This window comes from Antennarius striatus, chromosome 5, assembly GCF_040054535.1.
Source record: "Antennarius striatus isolate MH-2024 chromosome 5, ASM4005453v1, whole genome shotgun sequence".
Taxonomy (NCBI): Eukaryota; Metazoa; Chordata; class Actinopteri; order Lophiiformes; family Antennariidae; genus Antennarius; species Antennarius striatus.
In genome coordinates this window covers 17,878,814-17,895,531 of record NC_090780.1, presented here as the reverse complement: position 1 = coordinate 17,895,531, position 16,718 = coordinate 17,878,814, and the positions used below count along the sequence as shown (strand labels likewise).

Here is a 16,718-nt window from a genome sequence, read left to right as displayed (position 1 = left end):
CCAAATAGTTTACTGGTAATTTAAATTGTTGTGCTAAAATGAACTTAAATGAATTTATGAATAACTATTGTTGGCTTCTATTATAACATAATACAATAAAACACAATACAATAATATAATATAATACAGTATAATACTGTATAATATAAATCTTATCCCCCAGCACTACAGTTCCAAACTGACCTGGGATCAACAACTATTGGAACCTTGCATAGTAAGATGATGATTATAAGAATCACCTGGAGAAGTGGAACATATCCTGACACCTTTGCATGAGCAATAAAATTAAAAAATACACATGATAGGTGTAGGATCTTCCTGATCGATAGCTGGCCTCAGTTTTAGTACACAAGAATGAACATAATGTCCATGGATAGCAGGGACCAAAGCCGCCTGAATGGCTGTCTGACGCAAGATGGACAGAATGCTGACAGCAGTACTGGCGTGCCAGAGGGTGAAACCTCATACAGACTTGTGCCCGCTACATGTGGGGATGGTGGGATTTCAAGACAAGGCCACTGGGACAGGAGAGGGACTGGAGTCAGTGCAACTTCTTTGGAACTCACGGCAGCTCCTTGACTGTGATTGTAACACAATCTCATGCCAGAGGCCGACGGAGAAAAACCAATGACAGCGTTTCTTTGGATTGACTGAGAAAACAGAACAAGAACCTGTTAATAAATCATGACGCCTATGAACACGTTTGTTAGTGTCTAACCGAAAGCAATCACTTTCTCTGCTTTAGGGTTTAACCAATCAATAACCTTGAAGAGAAATATGCAAATCATGCTGCTCAACAGGCGACACAGACCACAGTGAGGACACAGCTTATTTTCAATTTGCAGCCACATTAGTGGACATGTTTTTGATTCTGTCACAATGACAGAGATTCTTGTATTCCAAATCTTCTTGAGCAAGTGGCCTTTTTAGTGCCTGCTTCAAAAAAAAAAAAGCATCCCCCCATATCCGAGCAGCTGTCACTTTCAGCAAGCTCTGTGGAGGACGGAAGCGGGGAGGGGGATGGGTCCTTTGAAGGAATGGTTAAAAGTGGGCGATAAAAATAAACCGGGAGAGAGGATAAAATTAATTATACATAACAGACAGTTCACTTGGATGAACACAACAGAGACAGAGAAACTAAGGCTGCTTCTCTCAAAGAAAAAGAAGATCCACTTCCTGGCGGAGGAAAATTCTGCCCTGCGCTAGTATGTATTTGGCTATACTGTATTTAAAAATGAGGAATGCAACAAGGACTCTCTTTTAAGAAGGTCAAGATGTCAGACAATGTAGAGAAAGCTTTCATTCCTAATTCTCCACGCTGGTACTCACTTTGAGCATCCTCAAATTCAAATTCAGGCAGTTTCTTGGGCCAAAAATATCAGTCTGTCTGTAGAGCAACTTCTGATTGCCACTGATGAGGTTTCATGCATCTGGTTCACCTATGATGAACCAGATGCATGATTTGTGACGCAATGGCCCCATGCAGCACAACGTCACCTACTGACTCCCCATCCCAGCTTTTTATTCAGGCCAAATGGAGGTCATTTCTATTTGAGCAGTCAGTCAAGACAGGCCCGCCAGGTATTGGTGAGTGAGTTTATTTCATATCAAGGCCTGTCGACTGGAGAGGTGTTAGCACCAGTAGACTCGTGTGTGTGTGTGTGTGTGTGTGTGTGTGTGTGCGTGCGTGAGTGTGTGACTATAACAGGGTCCTCAGGTGAAGTCTTGCTGCTGGTCCCCTTTTTAGCGTAATTTGCTGTTACTGCTACCGTGTGGCTCCTCGCCTCGGAGGCCCCACACAAACCTCAGTGAGACCAAGCAACAACAACAACAAAATCCTCGGATAGAGACGGAGGAGAGAAAAAGAGAATGGGACAAGACTCGGGAGGCGGGGGGTGTAGAGAAATATAAAACAAACTGCAAAAAAAGAGCAAAAGGCAGACCAGCACAGATTGAATGAAACACACTCTGGGCAGAGCCCCAGCTAAATCCTTTACCAAGACTGACACAAATGAAAACTTATGTAATAAAAACATGCCATCGCCACCGGCTGTGATATGAAAGCAGTTGTATTACATTACAGAGCTGCTGTGGTAAGGAAGTCGCTGTTGCAAGAGGGGCAGAGCGTTTAGACCACAGCATACCAAACACTCTCTGACATAACCCTGCACCGCTCTGAGCAGGGAATCCTCACTCGGACGTAGTACACACTTCTTAAATCAGCGACAGGAAGCCAAAGGCTAACAGTGAAGACTGGTTATCCCATCATAACATACTGGTGAACTTGGTGAACTGGTTATTCGGACAAAGATGACATGACAGAAAAAGACAAGTGACACAGGAGGGAGGGAACAGGGAGAACGAAGGAATCAACATGCAACTACAGAGAAAGTAAGTGCAGGAGAGTGGAAGAGAAGAAAGAGAAATAAGGACATTTAAGAGTCAAAAGCAAAGGCTAGAAAGAGATTGTTGGTGAAGAAGGGTGGAGGCAGAAGCAGACAACGTTGGGTTTCTGTTAGGAAGAGAAAGTTGGGAGGCTGGAAGAACGGCAGAGGAGAGGAAATGCCTGAAGAAGAGGTTGTCACACTAGTTTCAAACGTTCAACAGGAGGAGAAAACTGGAAAAGCAGCACAGCGACGCAGACACCAAACGACCTGGGTGTGAACGCGGTCCGCATAATACATGGGTTCAACACATGACAGCTATGAATCACAGCACAGCATTCCCTGAAGGATACACACACACCAAAGATCCTTTCACTGATATAAGCAACGTCAAGATTTTCATTCCAGCTCCATGACCCAAAATTCAGCACAATGGCAATTGATTAAAATCAGCTGGTTGTTTTTTTTATTTCATCAAAGTAGAGAAATAAAAACAATAAAATAAAACAAGTTCAGGGCCGATCTCAACGTGCAAAGGTCACAATTCAGTTCTCACTTGAGCGCAGCTCTTCTGCTTTGTCACCCATCTCCAATCTTATCAGACCTTAAACATGCCGCTCGCTGAGAACTCCTGAGGAATGTGATGGGGGAGGGGGGGTGACACAAAGGAGGAGCAGAAGGGCGCATAGTGCACATGTCAGCTCAGATTCCAAAGTTTGGACATCACAGATTCGCCCTCCGCGCCGACAGCCAGACCGGACAGGGCGAATTTCACGATATTGCTGTTGTATTGTGGGGCTGATCTGTATCATAATTAGGGAAGATTGAGGCAAATTGCCTGTAATTTTCTGGCTAGGTTGCCAGCTTTTATGTGAAATGCCAAACAAGGCCACATAAAAAAAAAAGACTGCAGTTGTGTAAGGTGGGAACTTTTTAAGTCATAATATAGATTGATGGTTGAAGATTTCAATTTAAAGATTTCAGGAGGATAAAAATAAATGAGTGCTTGGACAAACCCAGTGAAAATAAAAATAGACAGCATTTAGTGAGCACAAACCTCCACCAAGGAAGCTCAGTTTCCACATTATGTCATTGCACCTAAACACAATAGCCCCATAAACGTTTGACCCTTGTGTGACTCCGAAAGCCTGAAAACCTACCCTTAGAAAAACAGACGATATTCCACTAATGGTGGTTTTATTCAGTAACTTTTGCACAGGCATCAAATTTGATACCACGATTAATCTGCAGTTTCAGCTACAGTTTGATCTTACTTACAAGGCTGTATCCTTTTTTTTTTAACATGACATCTCACAGTCTCAGATTATATTTTGGTGTACGGCAGGCCTCATGGTGAGGAGCCCACCATGATATGGAATTATTTGGGGGGAAAAGAATCTGGATTCAGATTGATGACCGAAAACAAAATACGCTAACAGACGGAGATACAAATCAACACTAGCCAGAACATTACCTAGTTGGCAGAGATGATTATCATCCACATACGTGGCTAATCTTCCTGCCCACAAGAACATTATATTACTTCCAGTCTTGTGACATGAAAAAGAGGTTGTTTATAAAGTCTATGTACAAAGGGAGTCACCGGAACATTAAAACCACTCTTTGTAGTCAGTTTAAGTAAAAATAATGCTTGTTTAGTTACACCTCTATTATGTAGCTGGCAGTAATGTCAGTTTGCATGTGGTGGAATCAATTATACTGATAAACTGGGCACCACCTCTTCAGCAAACACTCATATCACGGATCAGATCCCACCACATTTCCATGTGAATACTGGTCATGGCACTGAACTGTCAATAAGAAGCCTCTGCTTGACTGAAAGGCAAAACTGGGTCATGTCACTCAAGACAAAGAGTTATCACCTAAAGCCGGTGTCTTGTGTGGGAATGGGTTTAGTTTCCTACCGATTCAAGTCATAGTAACCCTCAGAGGTGAAGGAGCAAGCAAGAAGACTGCTGTAATAATCATAAAAAAGAAGTCTAGTTACCTTCAATATAGTCTCTGTGGTCTTATAAGGGTGGGCAAGAGGAGCCACGGAAGATGGAATGCGTAAAATCGATATCTCAGGTTTATGGTGTCTGTCGAAAATCTCACCTGTTTTAATATAACAGGATATTGTAATGATTTTTTTTTTTTTGTTTGGCGATTGACTCTTGTCTGGCTCCCCTTTCCCATTTTTAATCATTAAAATGATGTCCAAAGCCCGCGCTCATCTAATATGATTCATGAATACATATTTAAAATGAGCTCCAAAATGAATTAACGGGGCGTGCGCGGGTGGGGCGGGGGGGGGGGTAGTCTAATTTGGTTAACTGGGGTTTGATAATTAAAAAAAAAAAAAGACCTGAGGAGAATCCGATACAGAAACGAGAGCATTTTCAATAGATGACAACCGATGCGCACTCCACACACCCACAGACAGCCCTCACCACTCCTGCGCTTCAAATAATAAAAAAAAAAGGGGGGGGGTTTCAATTCCTGTCGAATAACAAAGCTCACAAATTGCCTCTCATTCGTTAACGAGTGAGAGATTAACGCTCTTTTCACGCCAACACCAACACAATTTCTAATTATTTCGTGAATCGATTTTTTTTCTTCTCCTATATATAAAAGCAAGCACTAACCCCCCCCCCCCCCCCCCCCCCCGGAGAAATCCAACACAACTCCTCCCTGAGGTCCGTTTAAGAAACCTGGCCAAGGATGGAGCCAAAGACGCAGCCACGCGTCCTCCCCGCGCTATTTATCCGAGCGACAGGCTGTCAGATCGGTTTGGTGGCGGAGGTGTTCCTGCTCTGACGCAAAGCCGCGCTCCACCACATCAACACACCGACGCGTCTCTAAAACACTGATTTCTTTTACAACCTCGTTTTCTGCAGGATAAAGCTTTACCACATTCCAAAAGTGTTTAGTTGTTGTGTTGTTTTATCCTTCACTGCAGCCTCCAGAAACCCACCTCACACACACACACGCACACACACGCACACACACTGCATCAAATCTGAAGGAACTTTCAGCCCTCTTGTAAAACCACCAGGTATTACACGATAATTCATTCAGTTATAAAGTGAACCAAGTTAACCAGCTGGAATCGGTAAGCGTCCAAAAATATCCGCAGTTTCACAGTTTGGTGCGGACCAGTCCGACTGGCGCTCACTCCAAACACGCCGCTGGCGCAACACACGAACCGCCACGGCCGCCAGGAGAGGAAAGAGAGCCCGGATACGGTCGCTGCTCCGCGGCTGGCGCCTCCAACTCGTGGAGGGATCACAGAGTGGCGGGGACGCGTGCGTGTGTGTGTGTGTGTGTGTGTGTGTGTGTGTGTGTGTGTGTGTGTGTGTGTGTGTGTGTGTCTGAAGGGGGGACACGACCGTAAACTCACCACACGGAGCCATGGAGAGGGGAAAATGTAAAGCCAAATATTTCAGCCGGCTCCACCAACACCCGGTCCTTCCATGAGATTTAAAAAAAGAAGAAGAAGAGCCGAGCCGGATAGTTTTCGGTACTTACAAGATTCAGGGGGTCCTCCGGGTAGATATCCTCGCCATGTTTTTAAATTCCAAAACTTGAGGACGTTCCACTCCCACTCTAGTCGCGGAGCGGCAGTGCTCTCTCTCCGGTGGCTCCCTGCGTGTGAATGGAGAGGAGAGGAATGCAACTCCAGCTCCAGCAGAGGGGGGAGGGACAGAGGAGGGAGGGGGGGGAGAGCGGAAGCGCTGCCGTACGTCTATTAGCCGATAGAGGGCGCTCCGAGCCGACAGGGACAGGCACCTGGTTGTGTTATACTGTATGTTACCAGTGGCGTTACTGCGTAATGATTAATAGATGTTGTAGATTCTATATCTGTGTAAATACATGCATTATCACTGTGGAAAGACTTGTTTCTATTAGCAATACTATGTACCAGGAGCACATTTGAAATCAAGAGCCATGGCTCAAGCATTTTTCAATGATTTTAGCTCAAATTTAAAACAGCTCACAAAAAAGGATTTTTTTTTCATGTTTTTGGAACTATCAATTAAAGATTATTTTCTAAGTGCAAAATTTGAAAGCAGGCTCTTCATCGTAGTAAAGGTGTAGATAACAATTACTAACCCAGTCATCACTTCCTGTTTTTAGGACCACTGCCTTCTGAGCAGAAAACACACTGATATAAAAAAGGATACTTAAACATGCATTATATAAAAGTTGAATAAATGTTCACCTTACAAATAGTACTAATGTAACATGCAAATATAACAATGCATATGTTTGACATTAAGAAATATGTGCCACATTTGTATACTTGGGTATGTGCAATATGAGTGCCAAACGATGCAAAGCTAAGAAAGTGGTTGGTCATGGGTTTGGCAGCGTTGTTTGTATTTGCTTGGCTGCCAAAAAGCAATTACATTGACACAAGGTGTGTTTCCATTTTTTCTTTGACTATTTCAGAAAACCTCAGAAAAACAAGCACATTATGATGACAATTTTGGTGAAGGCAAGGAAGTTAGCAAAGTAGTTTGGTCCAAACACATTATCCACATATCCATTTATTTGGATAATGTGTTTGATTGATGATGATTGAAATCAACTCTTCTTATTATCTGCCTTGCAGGTCACGGATCTGCTGGAACCCATAGCAATTGGTTATGAGTGAAACATGGGGTGCATCCCGGATAAGGCGCCATCTCATCCGGGCCATGTGAAAGGCAAACATTCACACCTACAGACAATGTTCTGTCACCAGTTCACCTAAGCGTCATGTTTTTGGAGGTGGGAGGAAGCCAGGGAACCCAAAGTGGACCCACTCAGACACAGGAAAAACAGACACAAAAAAGGAGTGGAAGCCGGAACCTTCTTGCTGTGAGGCCACAGCACTACCCACGGTGTCACCATTCTAACACATTATGATTTTTATATTTCAGGAAGAGGACTTTTAAATCAACTCTAGATGAAAGAGAAATGCTATGTAGGGCAGAAAAACATGGCCAGATAATGTCTTGGAAGTGAAGAGTCGCCATACGGAAAAAAAATATTTTAAAAGGTTTTTAGTGTTTTTCACAAAATTTGGAAAGGGTCAAAGAAAATACTGAAAATGTAAAAGAAAAAAATGTACAGAAAGAGTATTTTTCTGTTCTTATTTGCAATGCCATGTCTTACAATGTCTGCCTGAATGTTTGTAGACAGTAAATGTAAAATTACATGAAGAACATTTCTGGCAAAAGGCAGAGAAGGTAGCTCAAAGACATAATTACACTACATATATTGTATTACTTGTTACAGTTGTCTGTAATAGGCCCAAACTCAATAGTCTAACTGAAACAGAATCATACACATCGTTCACTTATTGCCACTTCAGGCAATCATAAGCCAATTAATATACGAATCTCTTCTTCTTTTCCTTTCAGCTTTTCCCTTCAGGGGTCGCCACAGCGAATCATCATTGCTTCCATCTAATCCTGTCTTCTGCATCCTCTTCTCTCACACCAACTACCTTCATGTCCTCTTTCACTACATCCATAAACCTCCTCTTTGGTCTTCCTCTAGGCCTCCTGCCTGGCAGTTCAAAACTCAGCATCCTTCTACCAATATATTCACTCTCTCTCCTCTGGACATGTCCAAACCATCTCAGTCTGGCCTCTCTGACTTTAGCTCCAAAACCTCTAACATGTGCTGTCCTCTGATGTACTCATTCCTGATCCTATCCTTCCTGGTCTCTCCCAAAGAGAACTTCAGCATCTTCATCTCTGCTACCTCCAGCTCTGTCTCCTGTCTTTTCCTCAGTGACACTGTCTCTAGACCAAACAACATCGCTGGTCTCACCACAGTTTTGTACACCTTCCCTTTCATTTTAGCTGAAACTCTTCTATCACACATCACACCTGACACTTGTCTCCACCTCTCTAGCTTCTCCTCCACCTGTTCCCTGCTCTCACTGCAGATCACAATGTCATCTGCAAACATCATAGTCCATGGAGATTCCTGTCTAACCTCATCTGTCAGCCTGTCCATCACCATAGCGAACAAGAAGGGGCTCAGATCTGATCCCTGATGCAGTCCCACCTCCACCTTGAACTCCTCCGTCACACCTACAGCACACCTCACCACTGTCTTACAGTCCTCATACATGTCCTGCACCACTCTAACATACTTCTCTGCCACTCCAGACTTCCTCATACAATACCACAGTTCCTCTCTAGGCACCCTGTCATAAGCTTTCTCCAGATCTACAAAAACACAATGCAGCTCCCTCTGGCCTTCTCTGTACTTCTCTATCAACATCCTCAAAGCAAATACTGCATCTGTAGTACTCTTTTTTGGCATGAAACCATACTGCTGCTCACAAATGCTCACTTCTGCCCTTAGACTTGCTTCCAATACTCTTTCCCATAACTTCATTGTATGGCTCATCAATTAATAAATTAATATATATTAATGATATATTGTGAGATTAACAAAAAAAACAATTTAAAGCACTTTCCTGACTCAAAGACTGGGCACAAGGTTATGTGGCGAAGGTTTTACTGAAGGGTGATGGGAAAGACCAGCAGCAATAGTTTAAAAATGTTCTGAGAATTGCAGTTTTGCCTGAATGTGTTGCAGAACATTGAAGACACGAGTAGAAAACGTTTTAGCTAAATCTACAGTGAATGATGTTAAGAACGGATACCAGAAAATGCCCTGCAAGATGATGGTAGCCAGATTTAGCCATGAGTTCCACAAAATAATGCAGGCTCCTAATTAAATAAGGAGGCCCTGGGCCTGCCTGTCATGTCTCATCAGCTGGCATGTTCACGCCGACTAACTTGATAATTCTGGATACGACGCAGCACCCATAAGCCTATCCAGCCAATCTCTAATTCTTTCTCCTTTCTTATGATCTGCAGCTTCAAAACCGGGGAGAGTAACCTTGAAAGCTGAATTTCAGCATCCGTCAAGCAGCCGGTGACCATCAGGAATGTCGACAAAGTGTGTTTTGGGCAGAGTTCCATGATGTCTTTGCAGTGAGGAAGCTTTTGGGATAACTGAGTTATTCAGACTGGCAGCTCAGGTTACCAATTGCACTCAGGAGAGCAGAAAAAAGATCTGGCACAAACCACAACACCTGGTCCCGTACACTTACATGCAGATTTGTGTGTGTGCTTGCTTCACGGGGGGATGTGCTTTTTTTTTTTTTTTGATTGAGAAAGAAAGATATTTGTGTGTGTTATTTGAATAAAAGAGCAGCTGAATTTCAGTGCTTGCCAGAAAATTTCCCCTGAGTCCATCACACCACCCAGCTTTTAATGGTTTTCTAAGGCCCACTGTTTGCCATTAGGAATGGTTGGTTTGGCAGTGGTTTGTACTATGAGATTACTCTCACTTACCATATGAAAGCCTCTGGACAAAACCGTTTCCTATCTCCCAATTAAACACTGACACGTTGATTAGCTCTGAGTTAGTTAGTTAGTGCGGTTTACATCTGTCCAGTTCCACCCCCAGGCCTATTACAATATCTCATGGGTATACTGTATGTTCTCGTGGTATGAAATGCATCAGTATGAGCACAAACTTAGCTTTGTGGAAACTGGGCTCAAAAGACTTAGCTCCATACAGGCAATTGCTTATTTTCCTCTGTTCACCTCTGCATATTGATTTTTTTCTCTCTTCTCAATCAAAACAAAGACACAACTCCTTATATTTGCTGAAATAAAATACTCTTTCCTTTCTATATACTTACCTGCAGCGCAAGACAAAATGTTGTTTTGCATACATTGCTCAGTGCTGTATTTTTTATAGGAGCCAGATTAATCTTACCTGTCAGCATTTGAAAGCATACAGGTCCAAGTAGCTTGGGCTGAAAGCACACAGAATATTAAATCAGTTTGCACATAACTGTTTTGTTGTTTTGCTATATTTTTTTTAGTTCTGTTTTTTTTTTCTTACACTGTCAACAAGGCTGTGTTTGGCAAGGAGAACAAACATGTTAGATGAGGAGAGAGTGACAAGAAATGACTGATCAGAGAGAAAGCATTCCCAGTTGTCGTAGAAAACACACAGGATACAGTAAACTTTAATTTGTGTACACATATATACAGTTTGTGCAAACCTTTAGGGAAGTCAAGATGTGTGCTTTAGTACTTAACACCCATTTGCAGAAAACAAAAAGATCCATGCACAGAATAATGCAAAATTTGTATCTACACAGAATTCTCAAGAAAAGACAAAGCGTTCAAAGAGAGAACACTTTAATGTGATTACCCTAAACTGTTTCCAAACGTGAGTGATGAATGATAAAATACACTATACAAAAAAACAGTCTTTATTTATCAGAACCTGAAAGATTATCAATTGTGTTCAGCAACTATCAATGCTGCTCCATTCAACAGCTGATGAAACTGAATCCTTTTAACCTCAGGAAAAAAAGACCTGCTCAAATTAGTTGAAAGTTAGCAGATTTGTGTTAGCAAGTGAAGTGTAGGTTTCTATGCCTTGTAACCTGAGGTAGCACAGTTCTGTCTCAATAGATAATGACCCATTAATTGGCTAACAACAGGATGGCTTGCTCTTAGGTAGCACGGTTACAGGATATTATCTGGCTAAACCTGTCTCATCTGTTTGTACTGTCGCTCCAATCCCATTTCAGCTCCTAGGAACCTCAACAATTATGGAAGGATGCCATCTGGCCACATTGCTGCCAGATCAGGATAGATAGAAACGTCTTGAAATTGCTTTTCGGAGCAAAAGCATATGGTTGGCCAAATACCAAAATCATGCTGTTACTCTGCATTGACATTTAAGTAGATGATAAAATGTTCTGCCTATTTGGGGAAAAATGCAAAAATACCCTTAAGGTTTCTGTTTTTCTCAATTTAAGAGTCAAATTTGTTTTGATACCAATTTAAACATTTGGATAGCTCAGTGGTAGAGCGCATGCTTTGCATGTATACATGTACATACATAAAGAGCCCTATGGGGGCACAAACCAATGTCAACTATAGGCCTGTAGATGCCTGTAACGGGGCAAGCTAAAAGGGAAAATGTTTTTTTTTTGTTATAGACAGAACTGCATCCTCCATAATGATGACATCCTGTTTCACATCACTTGCTGTGCTTCTTGTAGTAATTAACAGTATCAATTGTCAATTTGTGCAGTATTTCTATGATGAAGGTATGAATATGCTCACAACACTGTCAAACCTGATGACGCTCAGGGCACAAACCTCCACCAAGGCAGCCTAGCTTCCCTATTATGTTGTTGAATCTCAAGTCAACAGTTGAATAATAGTTTAACCTTCAATGTCTTTGTGTTGTAATTATTTCAGTAGTAAAATCAAGTCAGGAAAAATTATCGACCCTGTGCCATTTTCTTATATAATTTTTCTTTTCCTATTTTATTTTAAAAGTTAGTTCCCTGTGGTTCACACTTCCTGTCGCCATTCCCTTTTACCAATCTTTTGCATCCATAATCATTTTCACCTGTGTTCCCTCCAGTTGTTCCCGGTCTTCCTGCATATTCGCACTCCGGGTGTCTGCTCCCTTCAGATTGTTGACGGCAGTAACCGTATTCCAACCACTTCCTCATTTCCAGACTTTTCCCACTGAATTTTGCTGACATGTTTCACTCCTTATTTGGATTTCAGTTTTGCTTTTTCTGTTTCCTGAAAAAGCAAAACTTACTATTTCCTTAGGAAACACACTGAAAGTATGTTTCCTAACGGTCTTGTTTTGAACTAACTCGACATGTTTGCCATTGAAAATACAATTTTTGGTGGAATCCTGTTTTTCATATTACAGTATGTGATAATTTGACATTCAAAAGTTACAATAGATTATTCCTTAATAATTCTTTCACATGTATGAAGATTTTTTTTGTCTTTAATGCATCAAAGTACAGGGAATGCCTTCAAATATTAATCTATGTTGACTGTGCAATCACAGTTTCATTGTGGTAGACGAGCTGCTTTTTATTTTAAGACATATGTAATGTTTTCCACCACATTGTTGACCAATCTACATAAACATGAATTTTATGATGAATGCACTTACCCTAGTGATGTATTATCAAAGAGTAAAAAGGTTAAAAAATGTTTAATAAACTACAAGGAAAATATTGAATATTACTAATGTTGAAGATCCTGTAACCCACAGGATCAAATTGCAGCACATAGGCTTATTAGGAAATGCACAGATACAACTGTAACACAAAGGAGGCTTCAAGAAAATCAGAAGAATCTGCAAACTGCAGCTGGTAGAGGTGAAAGTGTTTGTGAATTCCAAAATCATGCATATGCTTCCTGTTTGAAATAGTAATGTCTAAAGCGAGGTATGAGTTAAGACTATGTCCACCTTAATTATTCATTCCGAGTACATTTTAGTGGTGGGAAACCTTAAGAGACCCTGGAGACTTGTTCGTTAAATCGCTGCAACCTTATAGGCAGGCTCATTGGCTATGATTTAATGTGCATCTTTTCATAGACTTCAATTATCAATTAACTGTAAGTGTACACCGCTGGGAATATGTCCACCACATTAACATCCATTAGAAGTGAATCACCTGTCTTTGCTGCTGAATGTTTTCCTCTGGGCTGCAGCCTGTCATAGCAGGGAGAAAACGGCTAAGATAATCATTTTTAATTGCTCGTGAAATAATTTTAAGATGTTCAGGAATCTTAAAATGAAGACTTTGAATCACACTGCATGCGTAAGGAGTCTGATGACTGATCCCTCCAGTCCTGAATGCGTGTGTACGAGGGGGTTGGTTTCCTCACTGGTATTAAAACCGTCCTGATCGTAAATTTATGCCCAGCTACGGTCTACAATAGATAGATGCACTTAATAGATTCCAAACATGGAAATTCACAACCAAAGAGTAGTTTGTGTAAAAGCAGAAGTTTACAATGAAGCTTCTCTGAGGATATGACAGAAGTTTGTTCAGCATTTAACTGCTGCTAAAGAGATCATACCTTTGACATAGAACGAATGGAGCAACAGGATTCGAAGAGTTGAAGCCACGGATCATAAAAAGGAACACTTCAAAAGTGACATTAATTTTACAGGCACTTTATGCCGAGTCAGGCAGGCTGACAGTTGGCTTTCTTATGCAAAGCTACACAGCATCTCTTCCTACTCTCCCGTCGTCCACCAATTAACAGAAGCTTGAAGGAAGATGTGCAGCTATTTGGTTCAGAATTTTCAGTGTCAAATTATAATTAAGATCTAGGTGAGGTGAAGGGAACCTAATTAGTTACAATTTGTTCCTTTGTGTTTTTTGGTGCGATCAGATGGTTATTGTGGCCTCGCTCTGCCAGCCTCTGATGTGTCCACCTTGTGGGACACTGGAAAAAGCAAAACATTTCATTACAATAAAAAAATTACAGGAATTTGTGTCTGTTGTGTCATTTTTTATTTTATTTTTTTACATTTCATTGGCAGAATTGTTGGAGGATGATGGAATAAAGGGACAAACAAGGACTTGTTTCGAGATGTACAAGACACAGCTGCTTTTGTCGATGTCCAGTCAGAATGTAGCTGCAGTTCTAATTTTTTGCTTCGTGAATGGGCTCAAAACATTACTATAGCAAATGCTTTAGCAGTGTCTTGACAATATTCTATTTATAGGCTCCCAACAGAGTATATCTGTAATTATTTGTCAGCATGAAAGGATTACTAAAAACTTGTTTAGGCTGTTTCGTGAAATGACAACAAACTGGGCCAGGTCAGCTCTGAATGCTGATGAATTCACATGAAAGTGATAACAGATGTGTGTAAAATGCCAAAAAGAAACGTCTAATGGTTTCAGTGATCAGTGATCTCAGACATGTATTGAAGATCCTCTCCATCTTCCTGGGTGGAAATGCCATGTTTTTCTGCCAAACTTCCTTTTAGGTCCAAAATGTTCGTACTGGATGTCTCTACCTTTGACCAGAGAGCGACCTCCACACAAGATGTGTTCACGTAATCATTTTCAGTCTGGATGAGGTCACTGGCCTCGTCGCAAATGCTCTCATCATCACTAACTTTGACAATGCTTTAGTTACTTATTATCACTTTAGCAAACTAAATTAAAATGGTGTAAAGGTAAATATAGTGGTGAAACAGCATTGCAGCTTCCTCTACATGGGCATGCTAGTAATTATCTTAAAGCACTGTTGTGTCTAATTATAGCCTTATAGAGCTGCTGGCAGGGTTGTAGTCTCCTTTATTCATGTTTAATTAATGATACTGGAGTAGGATTTATATTTATGTAAAATATTTATTATGGTCTTGCAAGGCAGAAGGAATTATAAGGGTGGGATTATACATCATTTCTCACAGATTACGAATACAAATGTTACATTGAAATATGTGCTTTGGAATTATTTTTGGTTTTATTTAACCTTTATTTAACCAGGAAATGTCTCATTGTGATTTAATATCTTTTACAACAGCAACCTGGCAGGCAGATGCACAAATAGATTTATAACTAATAGATTACCATTACAAATACCATTTACATTGCAATTACACCATTCTGTATGGCTCCAGACAAACAAGAACATTTTCATCATTAGTGCTGATTTCTAATCATCTCTTTCATTTATTTCTTTTTACATCAGGATAAATGAGGCACTCCTACTCGGAGAGAGTTGGTACATTTTGGTCCAGACCTTTTCCTGGGTACCTGTGGGAGAAGTGTGTCAAAGCAGCTCCTTCTAATGACTGCCTACTTTGTCTTGTTCATTTTAAATTGGGAGTTTTATGCCAAGCTTTTACCCATGCCAGGTTTTGGGTCTTGGTGACATTAACAGTTCTAGTCATATCTTGGCAGGTATGCCGATGGTTTCTCTGAGTAAGAAGTTTGGGGTCTGGCTGCTGCTTTATTAACAGGGTCTGTCATCTCAGCAGGGCCCAGAGCTGAAATCGGATCCCACAGACTCTCGTGTTCAACAGTGATGGATTGTGTTGCCTCTTGACCATTGAGAACTTAAAGATCAACACCAAAGCCCCAGATACTCATTAAAGCTCATGAATAGCATGCTGCACCTGTCTTTTTTTTTTTCTTCAGGTGAAAATTTTAGTCTTAGAATAGAATAGAATAGAATAGAATGCCTTTAATGTCATTGGGTCTTGTTGATAATATTGTTGCTATTTTGGAGCTGCTTTAAAAAGCTTAGATATATTAGTTCTTACCAAAAGCAAAACCTGTTCATGTCACAATGACTTTTCCCCAAGCCTCCTTCACCCGCTGTACATGTTGTTGCTGCATTTCAGCTCTCTGCTGTACCAAGGATCTTCATCCCATCTTGCCCTTGACAGAGAAGCTTGTCACCCTCACAGTAATTATACCAGAGGTGATGTCTCTTCTTTCTATTGAATTATTGAGAAGGTAGAAAGGACACAAGATCCCAAGTAGTGACAGAGAGCACTGCTCATGCCCCCAGAGGAGTAAAAATTAAAAATGGAAGCTGTTGCACAGAAAACGTGTTTCTTGCAGATGATGATGTTGATTTGTACAAGAAGATTTAAGTCATGTCGAAAGATGCATTCTTACACTAAAATATTTTTACTATCAGATACAAATTGAATTACTAATATACTAATCCAATAAAGAAGAAAAAGAAGAAGTCAAAACATGAGAAATGTGGACAGGGTTTTCAATATGAAGACAGAATGCTTTGTGTATAGGCAACACTTCCAGGGTGAAATACCAGCTTATATGTGATGTGTTTTACTCCCCAGTGGCTTCTTAAAGCTCCCAGAAGAGATTTCTAACATGTGGCACTGATAGAAATCTGGTGCTTTGGAAACAGCAATAGTTGCAATACAATAAATGAGACAGGTGAAATGAGATGGGCATTCCTGTCCCTTAAGGATAAATGATACATAAATCAGCAGAATCGGTCCTCAGGATGAGTGTTATCACTGCACGGGAGCTATGATCACACTTACCATAAGACAGCCTATGCCTGAAGCTCATGGTGTCACATTTAATCTTAAATAAATACAAATTTATAAGTTGTTAAAAATTATGAATAGTAATTATTTTACTGTATGAAAAGTGGCAAAAGTGGCAATCCATTCATTTCCAGCATGTTGATGTAGCTCCAGTAGTGGTTACATAAAATGCTATTCTTTTGTTTCCAATGCTACATGGAAGCGCCACAGTAATGGAATGCTGTAGATGTTCTCTCATGAGTGGAATTTTCCCACATGTACTTGGGTACACACAGTTGTTAGGAGGACAGGAAATGTTTGGCCAACAAAAATAATCAGATTATATTGTAATTCAAATAAATGATTATCCCAATACATATTTTTCAAAAGACATAGTTGTTTGCTGCTATATTTATGCTCGTAACTTCATCATTTGAG

General features: G+C 40.8%; 1 protein-coding gene across 2 annotated transcripts in view; it reads right to left on the bottom strand.

Moving 5' to 3' along the window:
- The window catches only part of plxna1b (plexin A1b), a 178,073-nt gene extending 172,048 nt beyond the window's left edge, over positions 1-6,025 (bottom strand). For both annotated transcript variants that reach the window (XM_068314660.1, XM_068314661.1), the window contains exon 1: positions 5,913-6,025. The gene's annotated coding sequence lies outside the window, so the exon portion shown is untranslated. The remainder of the gene's footprint in view (positions 1-5,912) is intronic.
- Between the last annotated feature and the right edge of the window lie 10,693 nt (positions 6,026-16,718).